An 18,271-nucleotide genomic window follows, 5' to 3' on the forward strand; every position below is an offset into this window, starting at 1 on the left:
TACTTTTTGGAGACGGAGACACATTTGATAATTCAGTGTTTTACGTTGAGGAACTTTGCTAATTTTATAATTGGCCTGCTTTAGTGTCTGAGATTTGTTCTATTTCAGTAATTTAATTGGAAATGTCTTCAACTTCTAATTATTGCTTGGGCTGTTCCTTGGGCTGTTCCTTGGGCGATTGTTTGGATTGCAACTATTCTTGCTTCTCGGGCTCTTCCTCCTTCTCATATAAACCTTTGAACAGCTTCTGGTCACTTAGGTGTTGGGCCTTGATGATTTCTTCGATTTCTTTGGTTTATTCCTAATGAATTTAGTGCACTGATTTCCTGCTCCTGCTGATGTTCTCAATGATCGCCATCTATTGCTCGTCGAATCCATCCAAATACTACCTCTCGTTTAAATCCTCCACCGACTTGGTTTTGGTGATATGTTCGTTTGAGAGCCCGACCGCCATAAACTCCTCCACTTCTTCGTCGGAGGAGCTGCTCTTCTCGTTTTCCTTGAGGTACTATGGGAAGTATTCGGCAATATTGTCAAGCATTTCCAAGTAGTTTGTTGTGAACTATTTATCTGACTCTCTGGTGATAGTCCCCTTTTCAGTGATCTCGTATATTTTCTAGGGAGCGATGTTGATTCGCAGGTAAGCAGCAGAGTCAGTCTGCCTGTTCCCGAAGCCACAGTAAATCGGAGTCTTGGAGTTTGGGAATAGCTCGTTGATGCTGGCGAGGATCTTGGTTTTTAAGTAGTCCGGGGTCTTGTAGATGATTTCTCGGGTGAGAGAGCGCATATAACCATCTGGGCTCATGAGCAGAGGGCCCTCGGGCAGGTAGACTCCATCTGAATAATACAATTGGTACCCTACTCGACCGTTTATAAAAACTTGCATGTCTGCTGGTACTGGCCGATGGCGCGAGCGGTGAGATAGATGATTTTGTACTGCCTCTTGCAGATTTCCGTGAAGAGTTTGGTGACTCCAGGATGGATCCATTTGTTGAGGATCTGGCCAAGAATATCCGACTTCGTGATTGTGCCGTCGATGTCCGAGATTACGAATATTTCCGAGTGGTCCCATAGGAAAACTTTCATGTTAATCTCCTCGTTGATGCCCAGCCCGACGTCTAGAACGAACTTTGCTTGGTTTTTGCCGTACTTCAACTTCATCTTCTTTATTATTTCGCTATCTGGGGTCTTCCTGTACTTTTTTACCGACAACTGTGATCGCTCAATCTTCTTGAAGCTTGATTTGGCCATTGCTTCGTTTTAATTCTACTCTTCGGCCTGGTCAGCAAGGGAGACCTTCGTAATTAGTTCCCTTGAGAAGAGAGTAGTGAGTTTGCTCTTGGTGAAATTGTTCTTGATGATGTCTTCGACTGCCTATTTGGAGAGCTACTTGCCATAAGCGAGGAGGCAAGTGACGATCGCTAATCCCAACTGCCAAGTGTAAATGTTATCGTCAATTTTCACGACTAAATTGGAATCATTCAAAAACTGGATAGAATTTTTTATGAAATCTTTCTCCGATATTCGATTTTCATAGAAAGTTTTTAAAATTTCCTCGCGTTTGGTTTTCTTCTTCAATAAGTTTCCGCAGAGTGACAAATGAAAGAATGGCTATTTTTATGTTTATTCACCCTCGTACACTTCCTACTTTATTTTACTCAGTTTTATTTGGTCCAAACATTATGATTACTCAATACGAGGCGCTGTTGCAGGAGCGGGCTGGGCAACTTCCTTCTTATCTTTAAAAAACCATGCGAACTGCCAAAAGTTTTTGGGGATCATCTGTTAGTTTTTCAGATCTTCAAATTTTTTATGCGGCGATGCGAGAATGCTGCTTGTAGAATTTAGAATCCATGGCCGAAGATTTCTGGGATTTTTCGTCATCGAAAAATCCGATGAATCAGAAACCATAGTCTTTTTGATGTACTCCTACAGATGACGGATATTCTTACTTTCTGGAAGACGACTCGGGCGCTATCGTCAATTTTGATGGGCAAATCGACAAGCTTATCGTTAACAAAGAGCGAGAGCTTATAGGGTAGCACACCTTTTAATCTATTCTTTTCGATTTGTTTGATGAGAGTGCTCGAGGAAAACGACCTGGAAAGCCGTTGACCGATAACTCCGGTTGGCTTGTTTGATGATGATTGCATCGTAGCAGCTGCTGGTGATTGTCTACATAATTTGGCTCATACCTTATCCATCGGAATAAATATAAATTGTTATAGCCTCAATCACAAGCTGTAATTGCGATTGCATCGTGGCATAAATGCTAATTAAAGCACTTGACCATGCAATGTTATTGTTATTGATAATTGTAATGTTATAGTCTGATATGCATTGATAATTGTAATGTCACCACTTTATGATGATTCTTTGGCATCTGATTGCATTGTTATAATAAAGTTTGATTGTGCTGGAGTGTTTGTTCTGTTGTGAGGATATCACGCCTTGCATTAATATTTAGAATGTTTGTTCGTTTCGAGCAGTTGCTACAAGAATGATACTGCAAATAAGAGCCTCAGTTTGATAATTGAGAATATGGCACATGTGTGATGATATCTCGAAATATGGCTTGTAATTGGCAGAGAAAAGCCTGCATTATGACTAGAAATCTGCGCCCTATCAAGAATCATTTGTTTGGGACGAATGTTGCGGGATGCCAATGCTATGGGATGCCGATGTTGCGGGATATTCTGAGATTGGCTATGAATTTGGATGATTCGAAGATCAAGTTCAGGCAATTTTAAAAATATTTAAATAATTTATACTCAAGACAATGTCCAACCTTCAATACCTTAACCCAAAGGCAGAGAGTCTCAAGAAGATACAAGCATTAGCCATGAATATTAATGCCTCCATGGGTCTCCAAGATGTTATGAAATCGAACCTCGGCCCCAAGGGAACCCTCAAGATGTACCCATTTATCTGATTTAGGCTCGTCGGCGGTGCTGGTCAAATTAAGCTTACCAAGGACGGAAGCGTCCTACTCAACGAAATGCAAATTCAACACCCCACTGCAGGCATGATTGCGCGCTCAGCTACGGCTCAGGATGATATTTCTGGAGATGGGACCACATCGAATGTCTTATTGGTCGGGGAACTCATGAAGCAGGCTCAGAGACTGATTCAGGAGCAAGTGCACCCAAGAGTCATCGTGGAAGGGTACGAGCTCGCCAGAAAGGAATCACTAAAATTCCTCGAGCAATTCAAAGTTCCTCTTGAAACCATTGAAAAACCTCTGCTGACAAGTGTTGCCAGGACAGCCTTATGCACGAAGCTCCAGCCTGATATGGCAAATCAGTTGGTTGATATTGTGGTCGAAGCCCTATAAATAATCAAAATCGAAGATAAGCCCATCGACTTGCACATGGTCGAAATTATGCATATGGTCCATCGATTATCCAGTGATACAAGGCTGGTAAAGGGGCTTGTGCTTGACCACGGCTGCAGAAACCCAGACATGCCGAAGAGTCTTGACAATTGCTACATTCTAACCTGCAACGTTTCTCTCGAGTACGAAAAGACTGAAGTCAACTCTCAATTCTTCTTCTCGAATGCAGTCGACCGAGATAAAATGGTGCAAAATGAAAGGCGATTCACCGATGAGAAGTGTCAGAAGATTATCGACTTCAAGAAAAAGTTTTGCGATGGAACCGATAAGGGATTCGTTGTCATCAACGAAAAAGGCATTGACCCCATTTGTCTCGAGAGATTTGCCAAGGAAGGAATGATGGCCTTAAGGAGAGCTAAAAGAAGAAACATGGAGCGAATTGTATTGGCATGCGGAGGATCTGCTGTTAACTCTATTGAAGAACTCACCGAGGCCGATCTGGTATTACTCTCTCATTATCATAGGGATTTGCAGGCTCTGTCTCCGAAGCAGTATTGGGCGAATAAAAGTATACTTTTATCGAAGGAGTAAAGAATCCAAAGAGTTGCACCATTCTCATTAAAGGCCCCAATGAGCACACGATATCAATGCTCAAAGAAGCTACAAGGATGGATTAAGAGCTGTCAAAAATGTTTACGACGACAAGGCAGTGATTCCAGGAGCAGGTTCATTCTAAATTGCCTGCAACACTCATTTGACAGAATTTTGCAAAGATGTGCAGGGTAAAGCCAAACTTGGAATTCAAGCCTTTGCTGAATCTTTACTTGTGATTCCGAAGACTTTAGCTGAAAACAGCGGGTATGATATTCAAGAGGCAATTATTTTATTGAAGGATGAGCACTACCAACTTAAAGTACCTGTTGGCCTCAACTTGCAGGCTCTGGGCACGGTTTCTCCAGTGAAAGAGCAAATCTATGATAATTACTGCGCGAAGAAGCAGTGGCTCAATCTCGCTCCCACTCTGGCCGAGCAACTGCTGCTGGTCGATGAAATCATGAGAGCTGGCAAAGGAATGGGGGGAGGGAGCAAGCTCGAAGGCTGATTTATCTATGATAGTAGTTGCAAATATGAAAATGCTAAATAGAATGATCTGATAGGAGTTGCCACCAATATGAGATCATTGCATATTGAAATTAAAATTTAGTAATAAATCATAACGGCTCATGTCATACCATAGAAATTATCAAGAAGAACCTCTAAAGAACAGCCAGAAAGTCAATAGTAAGCATCATGTTAACCCAGAACTTCATATCCCCAATACATCCTACCTCAAGAGCTTCAAGAAGAATACCCATAATCGCACCAAAGCAGACACCAGCCAAAGATCCATTTAGAATTAAAACAGCTGCAACAGCAACCCCAAAATGGCCATCGCCAAGAAGACCAAAGAAAGCAACAGCGTCAAAAACCAGTTTCAGCCCTTCCATTACTTCATGCAGTAGACAGATAACTCGATGGAGGAGCTACTCAACAGCTCCATCAACCAATTTTAAAAACTCATAATTCGGGAGGATGAAGAGGAGAGCTTGGAAGAACAGAATTACAGGCTGAAAAATGCATTGGCCAAGATGAAAAATATCCTCAAGGGAAAGCTTGAACATGCTTTACAAAAACAAAAGGATGAGCTCTCAAAAATGCTCGAGGATTACATCTCCCTCATTACCAAGCTTCTTCAGGACAAAGAGGAACTCACCCTGACTCTCCATAACATCCAACAAACCAACTAAAAGGACATCAAGAACATTGAGTATGAATGGAGCAACAAGTTCAAAATTGTTATTGAAGAAAGGGACGAGCAAATTAACGCCACTAAATCGCAAATCGACTAATTTCTGCAGGTCATCGAGCAGTATGAAGAGGAAGCCAAAAGTGAAGAGGAAAAGTTTGCTGAAATGAAGAATAAAATCGAAGAGCTCGAAAGGGAGAGAAACGAACTTTGGCAGCAATACCAAAACAGCGTTAATTTGGATGATAACTCCGAAGACCAATCACTGCGCATAGAAGCCCAATCCACCAAAATACAGACACTATTGGAACTTTTAGAGAAAAGCGAAAAATAGAAGAATTCATTGATTTCATAAATCAGGCTATTAAAGGCGGACAATCATAGCCACAAACAAGAAACAGAGCCTGCCTCCAAACATTAGATAAAATAACTAAAGTAGTCATATGAGAGAAGAATGGAAGAACTGGAGTAATAGCACGAGGAATAATTTCTGTAGTATGAGAAAGCGATCAAAGACACCATCATTAAGAAGGATTAATGCATTGAGAGGCTAAACTTGATATTGAAGGCCTGCGAGAGCGTGAGAATAAGATTGCAACTTATCAGTACTGAACGAATATTTATATTGGTGCCTATCTATCTATGTTTATCAGTGTTTCCATTTTTAAGGTCGATGACGCTAATAATTTTATCAGTAATTTTATCATGCTATGAAAATGGGTCGGCCAATGTCTGATTATTATATTATCCGTTAACAATGCTCACACAAGCAGACCAAGAGCAGGACAAATACCAAAAGATCCATAAAATTGGAGAAGGCACTTATGGAATTGTTTACAAGGCTCTCAATAAGGAAACTAATGAAATTGTCGCACTCAAGAGCATCCGACTCGACCATGAGGACGAAGGTATACCCTCCACGGCCGTTCGAGAAATCTCCATACTCCGCGAACTCCAACACCCCAACATCGTCTGCCTCAAAGATATCGTTTCGGGGCAGAATAAGTTGCAGCTGGTCTTCGAATTTGCCGACTGTGACCTCAAGAAATACATGGAGGGGGCTTCACTGTCAGAGACTCAAGTGAAGTAAATTATATACCAGCTGCTGTTGGCCCTGGACTACTGTCACTCAAACCGAATTATTCACAGAGATCTCAAGCCGCAAAACATCCTGGTGAACAAAAAAACCTCACCGTCAAATTAGCAGACTTTGGATTGGCACGAACATACTTTTACCCCATTAAATAGTATACCCATGAAATAATTACTCTCTGGTATCGAGCTCCTGAGAATTCTCTTAGGGACGGAGAAGTACTCGCATACTGTCGATATTTGGTCGATCGGCTGCATTCTATATGAAATTTCTCATAAGAAATGCTTATTCTGCGGGGATTCATAAATTGACCAGCTCTTTAAAATCTTTAAGACTCTTGGAACACCAAACTAAGAGTCCTGGCCGAGTGTAAGCCAGCTAAAAGATTTCAAATCCACCTTCCCGAAATGGATAGTGAGCGAGTTGGCGGACATTACCACCAAATTATCACCCGAGGGCCTAGATTTGCTGAAAAAAATGCTCATATATGACCCAGTGGAAAGGATCACCAGCGAATAGGCACTCGACCACCCTTTTTTTGCAGATTTGGATAAAAGCAAGTTCGCTCCTCGCGATGAAGAATGATTACCGTGTTTATTTAATTGTTCAAATCTGTGATTTCAACCTATAGGATGGCAACTACTGTTCGTATCAACTAATTATCAATATATAAAATATGAAAATCATCATAAAATTTACTTTCCGCAACATCTTACAACATTTTCTAGGCCACTTATATTAAATCTACGGGCAGTATATTAGTTAGCTTTGATTTTTCGCCGAAAATGCATTTATATGCTGTTGTTCCTGTTCTTGCTGTTGTGAGTGGCTTTCGGGAAGAAGCTTGCAGGCCTACTCTTCATTGAATCAACTTCGAGCAGATTATTCATTCCTCTCAACCCTTGAATGAGCGTATCCACTTCATTGGCTGACTTAGGTTGCTCTAAATTTTTACGATTGTGCTCTTCGGCCATCATGCGGATCCTTCGATACTGAGCCCCTTCAAAGCTCACTGCCTTCTTTTTCGAAAGCAGTTTCTATTTTTAATCAGAGCGGAGTATTTCTTCTGATTAATTTTTGCCCTTCATCTGATCATCCAAAACGTAAGACGGATTGTTTTATTAGGTGTAGGTTTTAGTGCGATACAGTTCACTGAACTTATCGTTGATGGTTTTGTTTAATCCTTCCGCTCGAATGAAGTAGCTGCTATGTATCTTCGAATTTGAATTCTTTGATTCTCTTTTACTCTCAGAGGTGTTTCTCCTCAATTTGGATGAATTCTCAGTCGACTTTTATAAATTTATGGAATAGTTAGTTTTGTTTTGATTCGACCCTGGTCTTTTGCTTCTCTCAATCAGATCTTGGCTTTCCTTTTTCTTTCCTGCATAGCTAGATTGGTTGGAATATTTGGCTAACTTCTTCGATGCCTTGTAGTATTTTTGCATAGAAATTATACCTTTGCAGGATGGAGACTTTCTCCTGTCCTCGCATATTTACCCTGCTTCCGGTTAAGAGTCCGAGGAATTTCCCTCAAATTATATTTGGGCAAGTGAGGGGTTTATATAAAATTAGTTCATATTTTTCTTGAACTATTCCGCGATTTTCGATGGCTTGAATTCTGTCAGGCTGCTCCCTGACTTCTTTAAATTTTATTCAATCATCTTATAAAAATTTAGACATATTCCTTGGCATAGCTTTGATCCAATCTTCTCATAATCACAAATTTGATAATTTTGGAGTCTTTCGCTCCCGCAGAATGAAGCTTCTAAAGTATACACATAGTCGATTTTTAGATAGTTCCACATTGTGATTCGCGCTGTTTCTTACTTATCTTTTTGAACGGCATAGGAGCAGTAATCGTATCGAAAAGAAGAATGAAGTTTCGACATTAAGAAGGGGAACTATTTCGGCTTGGAATTTACTGGTCCGTTTTCGCACTCCAATACTTTTGGACAGCATCCATAGAAGAAGGCATTTTTTTGCCGGGAATGGCCGTGCAAGTCGATATACATGATGACCTTTTTTATTAGGTTTAAGTTTTTGATATACTCCCGAAGCAGAAATACTTCAGGATGATATTTTTCATTGCATCTTTTCCATTTGCGATTTAAATCAAACCCTGACCCAGAGAAGCGATAGTTTCCTTGGATCACTCCGTCGGGGTTGATCATCGGGACTATTTTGAATAAAAATGCCTCAATCAACCTTTTGCCGTACTAGCTCTCACCGATCAATTCTTTCATAAACCCTTCCATCATCCAAGATCCAACAGTTTCTCCAGGATGGACTCGAGCTGAAAGTACAATAACTTCCTCACTTTAGCGATTGCCAATCGTAACAAGAGGAATATCTCGGCCTTCATAAGATTTTCCAAGGCTCTCGAATGACAGCGACCCTTTCGAGAGCGATAAGAAGCTAATGAGGTTCGTATAGGTATATGGAAAGCAGTAAGCAAACTATACTCTATTCGGTAAGGAATTTTTGAAAAAGAAATTGAACCTGAGCTAATATTTAGTTGTTGCCTATTCGTCCTCTGAGTATGATTCGACGTATTTTATCTTTGATCCTCCGCGTCTCCAAGTGTTGGCTTCACATATTTACCGATAACATATTTTCATCCCTTCGTTGTAAAGGCTCGACGATTTTGTGAAACCTTTTATAACAAATTTTGTTTCCCCTTTGATTCCTTCGCATGAAAAGTAAAACCAAGCGGATTTTCTGTCTGAGTTGGTCTCATTATTCAAATGTATTTCATATGTGTCTGAAGAGATCTTTTGGGCTGAGCAAATATTGCCTGATTCGAAGTTGCTTCTGAAAATAGTGGCTCCTATGGCGATAATATTCGAATTATTCCCTGTGTTTCTTCTACGCATTTGATTTGAATTGAGGAAATTGTCCCCATTGCCCAACTATTTTTTTTACTGTATGATTTTAAGTTTCGGCTTCTCTGACTTGAGATTGAAACACAATTTGCTCGATATATAGTCCTTCATATTATTTGCACTGATTTCAGAGGACACGGAATACATCATAAACTATTACTTGAACTCTTCAAACTCATCGAGATTATCTTCTTGCTTTTATTTATCTTTTGCTAATCGCTCATTCATTAATTATAAATAATAAATAACTTGGAGCAGCCCTAAATTAACGAATGAAAGGCTATTTGAGATCCTGAGAGTCAATTCTATTATAGCCAAAGGTATATTCAATGCTGAGTTCGATTTGATTTATTTGGAATAAGTATTGAAATATGTCTGATAATAATTTTATGAAAGCCGTAAAAGAACGAAACCCCTACCTCAAGAAAATATCTTCAGGGGATCCTCGCAAATTCTCGTAAATTCACGGTTATGCAGTTATGATATCGATTCTGGGAAGCATCTCTTGCAAGCAGCAGACGGCACATAAACAGTTATCAGCAAAATTGGAACATTCAAACCCAAATTCAGGAGAAACTTCTCGGGCTTTGCCTCTCCCTTGATGAGGTATGAGGCCTCCAAATTAGATTAATCTGCCTTACATTTCACACCTTAATTAGAATTTAGGAAATAAAATTCATACTTCACTCCTGTCACCAGAAAATTTACGGGCTATGCTCAGCAGCCTTATCAGATAAAAGGCAAAAAATTCCCTGAATTTCTTGACATGCCCGATGGCCCACATGAATTTAAAAAACCTGCAGGCTTAACAAAATCTTTCTCAGAGCAAAAGCCGAAACTAAAGAATAAAAATCAGGATTCTTTGATACTATAAAATTCAGCAAATTCCTTCGGCTAAAATCAAAGCAATCATTATTTTCAAACTTCCTATATAAATATGACAGAAAGCAGGCCCTTGCCGAAATTTCCAAAAAGGACTTGCTATAACTATAAGTGCAAGTATCAAAAGCACTTTCCATCCGAACACAAGGGGAAGACTGAGGCTTCCACCAAATTTTCAGACTCTCGAACAATCCACGAGCGAACTTTATCAAAGAGCTTCTACGACAATCACTTCAGCATGTAGCAGAAGGAGATTTCATGTTTATAAAATCAGAAATGATCAGCTCTCTTATTAAATTCATGAACAAAACTCAGATGATGAGTTCGATTGGAGGATGAGTCAGATTGAAGGGTCTCGTTAATCTTATTGCTCTCTCAATTTTTACAATTAATTTATTAATTAATTAAGTGAATAATGAATAAAATGTGACTTTAATGAGATACTATCATTATATTTATTGAATAATTTTCTTGATATCAGCAGAGTTATTAATTTATACTAAAATCCACGTATTCGAATAATAAAAACAATACAGATAAATCAGAGGAGAAGCAAAGGCATTGGTAGCACAGTTGTAAGTTTGGACAAATTGCAGCGGCAGCTATCGATTTCTAAAGGTTTGTGAATATCAAAAATGGTTGAATTCAAAGGAATTACGAATTCTTGTGGAGTTGAACTGGCAATCATCGGAAGTATCAGCCACACAGTAGTCTTTCCCTTTCCACCAGGAGCATTAAGCGAGACTAGCTCAGACATATCCCTAATAATGAACTCCTTACTTCTAAATAGAGAGCGTGCCCTGAAGTATCAGCATTCAACTCGGCAGAACACGCCCGTATTATATGATATAATCAATAAATAAACAACTCATTTATCACGCACATTATATTTATTATGCCTGTTTTTATATTATGTACTAATTTATGTAATTTAAGTAATTTATGCCATATGATTGATCTTATTATAATAGTTCTATTCAATCAATATCAAAATCTGCCTATTTACCATCATTATCAAATGTGTCCTGATCCTCTTGAAGCCCCACCAATTATACATCATCCTCCTCCTATTTATAGAGAGCCGAAATCTACTTGCCATCCCTCGCTTCATCGAAGATGAGCTCGAATTGAAGCCTTTCAAGAGGGTTGTCAGGAACATAATGTTTGAGGGTGTTCGGGTAATGTTTATTGGGTGGAAATAGGATGTCAATAGATAGCCTTAGGCTATTCTCGAGCATGTTCGGGATTATTCGGCCCAATAGGTTCGAACTGATTTCTAGGCATGGGTTCGTATTCACTTCAATCAGCCAGACGTCGAAGTTGGAGTCAAGCATGAAATCCAATCCAAATATTTCAAAATTGTGCTTGAGGTGCTGAGGATCCATTTTCAAGTACGATGCCTTGAACGCGTCCAGGCTGATCTGCCGCATTTTTGGGTACAGCTCATTCGATACTGAAAATTTACGGTGCGGGTAGGACGCGTCGAAGTATCTTTGCAACTAAGTATATGATATTTTATTCCCTTCTTCGAATTTCCCGTAGCTGGTTGTGAACTTTTGAATCGCATCATTTGTCAAATGCACTTCGATATCGTTGACTTACTCGAGGCTGAAGTTTCTTGATGAGGTCCGGACATATCCTTCTCCAAACCAGTACAGTCTGGCTTTCCCGTGAATCTTCGTAGCCAGCATATAATGCCTGATGTCAAACTTTCGGCCCTTGTACAGCATCGGCTTTTCGATATACTTTTGAATGATGAAAGTGCCAGCACTCTTTTAACTATTACTTTTCTTGCCTTTCCCAATGACTTTGTTGATTTGGCTTAATTCACTGCAGACGCTAATTCCGTTTCCTCTATTGCTGTTTTACCCTGGCTTGACAATCCAGATGTTCTGATTTTTTTTAGCCAGTTTACCTTCCTTAAAATACTTGACAAATTATTTATATTTCGGGTCATTAATGCCATCGCTACCGACATGGAAAGTCAAAGGCACAACATCAAAAACATCCTTTGATGTTAAGTTGTAATATCTTTTTAAGTTACAGAACAAGGCCTTTTTATTTCCAATGTAAAAATTATTTTGCAAGTGGTTGTGAATTCTTTAATGAGCCTTCTGAACTTAAATTATTTCACTTTCTTTGAATGTAGAAGGCGGAAATAGCCTGCGGCGTTGCTCAAAATTATTAAATTTTTAGGGGTGGCTAACTTTGCTCACTTGCTCTTGGAAATTATTGTATACAGTTTTACTTGCCAATGTAAGCACTTTATCGAAGCAGTCTCTCGGAAGTGGGGCTTTATAGAGGATACTCTTTTTATAAATTTAAACTAACTTTGTATCAGCTTTTTGTTTCTATTTGGTATTTGATTCATGCGCTTTATTTTCCTCATAAAAGGATACCACAATTCTCTCTGCTGGATTTTGCAAATCATAGTAATCATTTATTTTAAGCTGTGTCCAAACAAAATTAGCCTACATCGGATCGCTTACCTCGGCCCACCAAAATCTTCTCTTCATTAATGTCTTGACCAACTATCGATTGTTGCCTTTGCCGACATAGAATTTATACTTGACTTAGTATTTGCTGTTTGAATCTTCAAGGATTAGAGGGTTGTAAATGTTATAGGAAAGATTCATGATAAACAGAAACTATCGATACTGCCTTATCTTGACGGAATAGATTGTTTCTTCGCTGTCGAAGAAGAGATTCTTTTGCGAAAAATTGGCTTTAATATCGACTTTCTTTCTACTCTTAACTGGGCTGTCAGTTTTTTAAGCTTCTATCTTTTTCGTTTCCCCTTCAGCCCCTTGCTAAAGATCTTCTTTCCGTATCTTTATTTCAGGCATCTAGCGGCTTTTATTTTTCCTTAAATGCTGCAGCATTTTGATAATTCTTTGGCTCTCATTTTTGTTTTCTATTCGTAAAGATTGGTACTTGGACTCTTGTGGAATAACTTTTGTCTCCAAGAACTCCTCGAGTGAGTTTTTATCCCTTTCCCTTTACTTTTTCACCATTTTTTGTCTGTTATTTTGCAATTTCCTCTTACCCTTCATCCTCTAATCGAGATTGCGTGGTTTATCGTAAGCCTGCTGCTTTAATTTGATGAAGTTTTATATATTCATGTTTGAAATGTGAGGGTTTTCTGAGGAGGAAATTAATACTTTTTCAGGCTGTCCGATTGAAGTATAGCCTTACTCTTATATTTGCTATTCCTATTCTTATTTCTCTTTTTCTGTATTTTAATATTTACTTTCCAATTACTTTTAGTCTTCTCTGATGTCCTTAAGTTCATGCTATAGCGCTATCCTTTTTATTTTCGGAAGGCCAGGTGATTTAGTTTTCCGCTTGGGTTTCTAATCCTTCAGTCTTTCCTCAATTTGCACGGTAGATTTAATTTATAGATATCTATTGAGCTTTTTGCTGATTTTGGTATGATAGGCATAGTCGGACAGAGACTTATGATCTCTGAGAAGGGAAGCAGCAATTTACTAATTTTTTTTCATGTACAAGTCGATGAGCTGTTGAGACGCTTGTTCGCTCTGATTCCAGGGGGTATTAAATTCGGAGTTGATAACTTTATAGCCTGATAAAAATATCCTTTTGTTGTCTTTACCGGTGTTTTGCGATTTAATTTACTTATTGATGTGGTCATAAGAAACTCTTCTTCTTTTTTAGCAAGAGTCCTTCGGGTTTCCCATCTATGTTTTCAACTTTGATAGTTCGCAGCTGCTAATTTGTTCTCTATGAACACAAAATTCATACATTGAGTTTGGGAGATCCAAGCCAGTGTTCATCTTGTAATTGCAGTTGAATATCGTTAGCTTATTTTTCATTATTTATCGCGAATCGTATATGTATTGCTGAATCGGTATATTACATAAACGCACGATCGCTAAGACGATAATTATTATTTAGAAGTGTAATGATTGGTGGACAAAAGAAGGGCCAATAAATTGCAGAGTTACTTTTGCCAATCAAGTAATATGACGAAAGCAATAAAGGATTAATTAGGCGTTTGTTGCCTCCACTGCACTCAAGGGTCGAGTGCCTGTCAATCATTAGTTGCATCGACAGCATTGAAGCCGAGCGCAAAATATTTAATGATGAGCTGTTGGTCTTGCAGGAAATCGTGAATTTCCAAGCCTATTCCAAACGGAAGCCTCATAGATATGTCAGCTTATAAAGCATAAACTTCAGGATTTGTGCTATCGAGTCCCAGTTTCAGATTCGATCATTCATGAAAGAGCAATGCGTAAAACTTAATCAAATAATCAAACGACTAGATGGGTCGTCTGGGCTAATGGGCGAAATTGCTCGCAAGTCGATACGCCTCATAATTGCTGAGAAATAAACACTACGAAAGATAGATCCATCCAAAATCCATCTTGCCTTGGTGAAAGGGAATTCCAATCACTATGTCCTCGTGATAGACATCGAAAGGCTCTCCAAAAGCCTATTCACTTAGTCAGGTATTCATTTCATCATGGAAAGCACTTTCGGAAGGCTCAATTTCGACTGGAATAAGCTGCTCCAATAAGAATAGCTTAGGCCGTTTGAAGAAGATGAGGCGTTTTAGATTGAGATCCCAGCTGACATTGTGGGCGAGTTCATCGAGTAAGAGTCATATGGAACAAATAAAGTAGTCACTGAGGTCAGCTTAGGAGTGTCATACATTCTGTCGCATTACTGCAGATTTGCTGCTAACCTGTTCGAAATTGGGGGCAAAATGATGGCAAATGCAGATTAGATGGTATTCTCGAGGGCTATTCTCGGCTTCCCGTATAGTAAAAGCATTTTAATCGATTTCATTGACCCGATATCCCAACAAAAGCTCGCAGGAAAGATATATATCAACGAGGAATGCAACCACTTAACTGGCTACTCCCTCAGCTCTTTAAAACACATCAAATTCTGCCCTATCTGCAATGCCAAGATATCCAGTCACAGCCAGAGCTCCAAAAAAACTTATTCTCCCGCGAGATCTCATTTGCTCTAATACCTGCGAGATAATTTTTTAAACGACAAAGAAGCCTTAATTGTGTATAAGGATAAATTCGTATATCATGGGGTCGGATTTAAGTTTGCACATTATAGCCATTTTCGATAATTCCTCAAGGTGAACCACAATATTCGAAACAGGCATCGCATCCAAAAAGCAACTCATGTCGAGCAGATATCCTTGATGAGTTCGTGGTTCAGTAAAATGTACTTATATTCCAATCGCCATGCTTTAGTGCACACTCCCGTTCGCGGAAAACACTGCAAGCATTTATAGTTTTTTGACGGCCTCTAAATCTGGATGATGTATGGGCATGAAGGATTCTCTGAGTTCGGCTGCCCAGTATGTTCTAAGCCAATCTTCTTCGAATAGATTATCTACTTAAAGGAAATTGAATTGGTGGTGCGGCTCTTCGAGGATTTAATATCGGACGAGTTGATCTATTTGCGGGCATCTTTGCATCTGAACCATTCAAGTAGAAAATGCAAATTAGTGTGGCATGAGGAAGACAACAGTGCTGCATTCTAAGCCGAACTGCGAGTTTATTCCATTTTGGATGATCCGCTCCGAAGAGTCAATAAGAATCTGTTTCCGAAACACATCGTCGAATAGTTTCTGTAATATTTTTAATTTTGATTTATGCGCAGTTTGGCATTTTTGATAGATTCCTTTCCTTTACCATTATAAGTTATACGTTACAAATGAATTTTATGAATAAGCTCGCGATACCTCCTTCTCCTCAATCGAGAAATGCACGGAAGCCCCTCATGAATATCACATCTTTCTACTACAACTCGGTTGACGAAACTAAATCCAAGCCGCACATTTTAAATGATGCAAACATAAAGACATCTGATGAAGACTTGAAAGCATTTGAGGTAAATTCGAAAACTTATCATGCAAACTCAAGATCATTCTCTACGAAAAGTATTCGACCTCCAAAAATGGTGGGGTAACAGAATAAAGTGACAGAATTACGCCAACGGAAAAGAAGCTTACATTATCGTATGAACAATTCAAATTCTTCGGCCACTCAAAATACACTTTAGGTCCGGCATTCAGAGACCATTCATTTGCGAAGCTGTGACGAGGAAAATAAGCCCAAGCTTACAACCACACAAAAGCCAAAAGGACTAATTAAGTGTTTAAACCATTAAAGTCGGAAAGCCAGCCATGAGGCACCTGAATAATTCGGTAAATATCTCTGCTTAGAGTGCGCTCTAATTCTTGCCCGAAGGAGCATTCGAGTGGAAAAGCTGAAAAATTCATTATATTAAGAGTAAGCGTATAGATCACGTGAAGAGGAAGAGAAGGTGTCTGGAGAGTAAGATGAAGAGCAAAAGTAAGAGGATAAGCAAGAGGAAGTGGCAAACCAAAGACTTTCCTAAATAAACAAATATCTGAGCAGAAGCATAAGCCTGACAAAGTAGCTTACCCACTACAATTTGTAGAGTCTGAGGTAAAAAAAGGAACAAATCATGCGCGAATACAGTGAGATGATTGAAGAGCAAAAGAGTAAAATGGAAAAGTAACTAAAAAGAGTCAGATAGTTCTACCAATAGCATGTTGATTTAATCTAAGCTAGACAAGAAGAGAAACTTAAAATGATGAAGTAGCAAGAAGAAAGGCTGCATAGACTGTCAAAGATGATCAAGAATACTACCATTGACATCGAGCAGCAAATCGAGGGAATCAAATATAAACTCACTGACCACTAATTCAGTACTGTCATCAATCAGTATTGGAAGCTTGTCGACGAGGCCCAGTAGATACTACACAATCAAGAAAAACCCAAAAATGTGTCCTAGTTTGTCATCGACGACAAGGAAATGGCTAATTAAGACCTGGCGAACACTTGCTCGGGGTAAAATGGGGATAGCACTAGGAAGAGTAAGAACAATAGCAAATGTTCTAAGACATAATTTACTTTTTCAAAGAGAGAAACATATGGCACTCCCGAGATTTCAAAGACTCTGAAGGGGATCAAATTTGCATAATCAGAAGAGCAGACGTTTTTAAACTCTTTGTCGGGCGAGTCTGTTGTCGATTATAAATTCATGTTTGAATGAGTTCAATTATGAATACCTGATTGTATACTGCATGATTAAATACGAGTTAAATGTTATATGTTGACAATTATTTCAGAAATTAAAAGAATATGAGAATTTGCGGAGTGGAAAATGAAGAGGAAATCCTCATCGAGTTCGTTGAGGAAGAAGAACAAACCAACAACTTCATCAGGAGTCGATTGCAGCCAGAAATCATTCAGGATTAGTTTAAGCTCAACTTTTAAGATATGCTCGAACGGGAATGGACCATTGATGATGAGGACGCTTTTCTACCTAGTCGGAGCCAAGTAGTTCCCATCAATAAAAACAAAACTAAAGCTGAAGAGAAATAAAAAGCCGATTATGGCTCGACGAAAATGGGAGGAAAGAATAAATCAACAAAGCACGCCAAGAATGATCTACTAAAGGACATCAAAACAGTTTTGGACAGCCCAGAGCCGATCGAAGACATTGACCTGTTCCTAGAATCGACAATCTTCCGAAACTCAATCAGAATATTCATTTTAATCTTTGTAGTGGGACTAGCTTTGACTGATTACTCATTTCGGCTTGATAAAGCTAGCAGAAACCACTTCGATAAGATTTCGATCTACAACAAGATATCCCTAAACTTTCAGCTGCTCGCGAACTGCGCGTTTAGCTTGGAAATTATTCTAAAAATGCTCTCCCGACAAAGATTCTTTTCGGATCCTTGGAACATCCTGAACCTGGTCGGATGTGCTTCATGGTAGCTCTTTTCTAACGTAGCTGGATCACAATTTTTATGGATTTTATGTACTACGATCAATTCAGCCTCTTTGCCTTTCTAATTTGTCTGAAGATTCTGTTGGTCCTCCGAGTCATCGAGCTTTTCGAATTTATTAGAGTTCCCTTCGAGGTAAAAGATAAAAATAAATATAGGATATCATCACAACCATTCCCGAGCTGGGTAAGATATTTTTCCCCTTGCTCATTTTCATGTCGACCTACTCTATTCTGGGGCTGCTCCTATTTTCAGGTTCGAATGAGCACAAGTGTCGATAAACACCGACACCTGTTGGAGATCTTTGGCCTCAAGTTAGCAGCAATCTTTGTGGATCAATGGATTTTCAATGCAACCGGGGCTACTGTGGAAATCCTTTTGAGTTTGGCTTGGAATACAACACCACTGAGATAACTGAATACGGAAACGAGTTTGGATTAGTATCTTACGACAACATCGGCAAGTCTTTTTTAACAACATATCA

At 39.1% G+C, this 18,271-nt stretch overlaps 2 pseudogenes; both read left to right on the plus strand.

The window, feature by feature from the left end:
• Positions 1–2,675: 2,675 nt before the first annotated feature.
• On the plus strand, positions 2,676–4,441 carry LOC148298235 (T-complex protein 1 subunit zeta pseudogene; annotated as a pseudogene).
• Positions 4,442–5,877: 1,436 nt separating this feature from the next.
• On the plus strand, positions 5,878–6,798 carry LOC148298236 (cyclin-dependent kinase 1 pseudogene; annotated as a pseudogene).
• The last annotated feature ends 11,473 nt before the right edge of the window (positions 6,799–18,271 follow it).

The sequence above is a fragment of the Brachycentrus maculatus genome, unplaced genomic scaffold, assembly GCF_059751285.1.
Source record: "Brachycentrus maculatus isolate JH-2025_06_01 unplaced genomic scaffold, ASM5975128v1 h1tg002322l, whole genome shotgun sequence".
Lineage (NCBI taxonomy): Eukaryota > Metazoa > Arthropoda > Insecta > Trichoptera > Brachycentridae > Brachycentrus > Brachycentrus maculatus.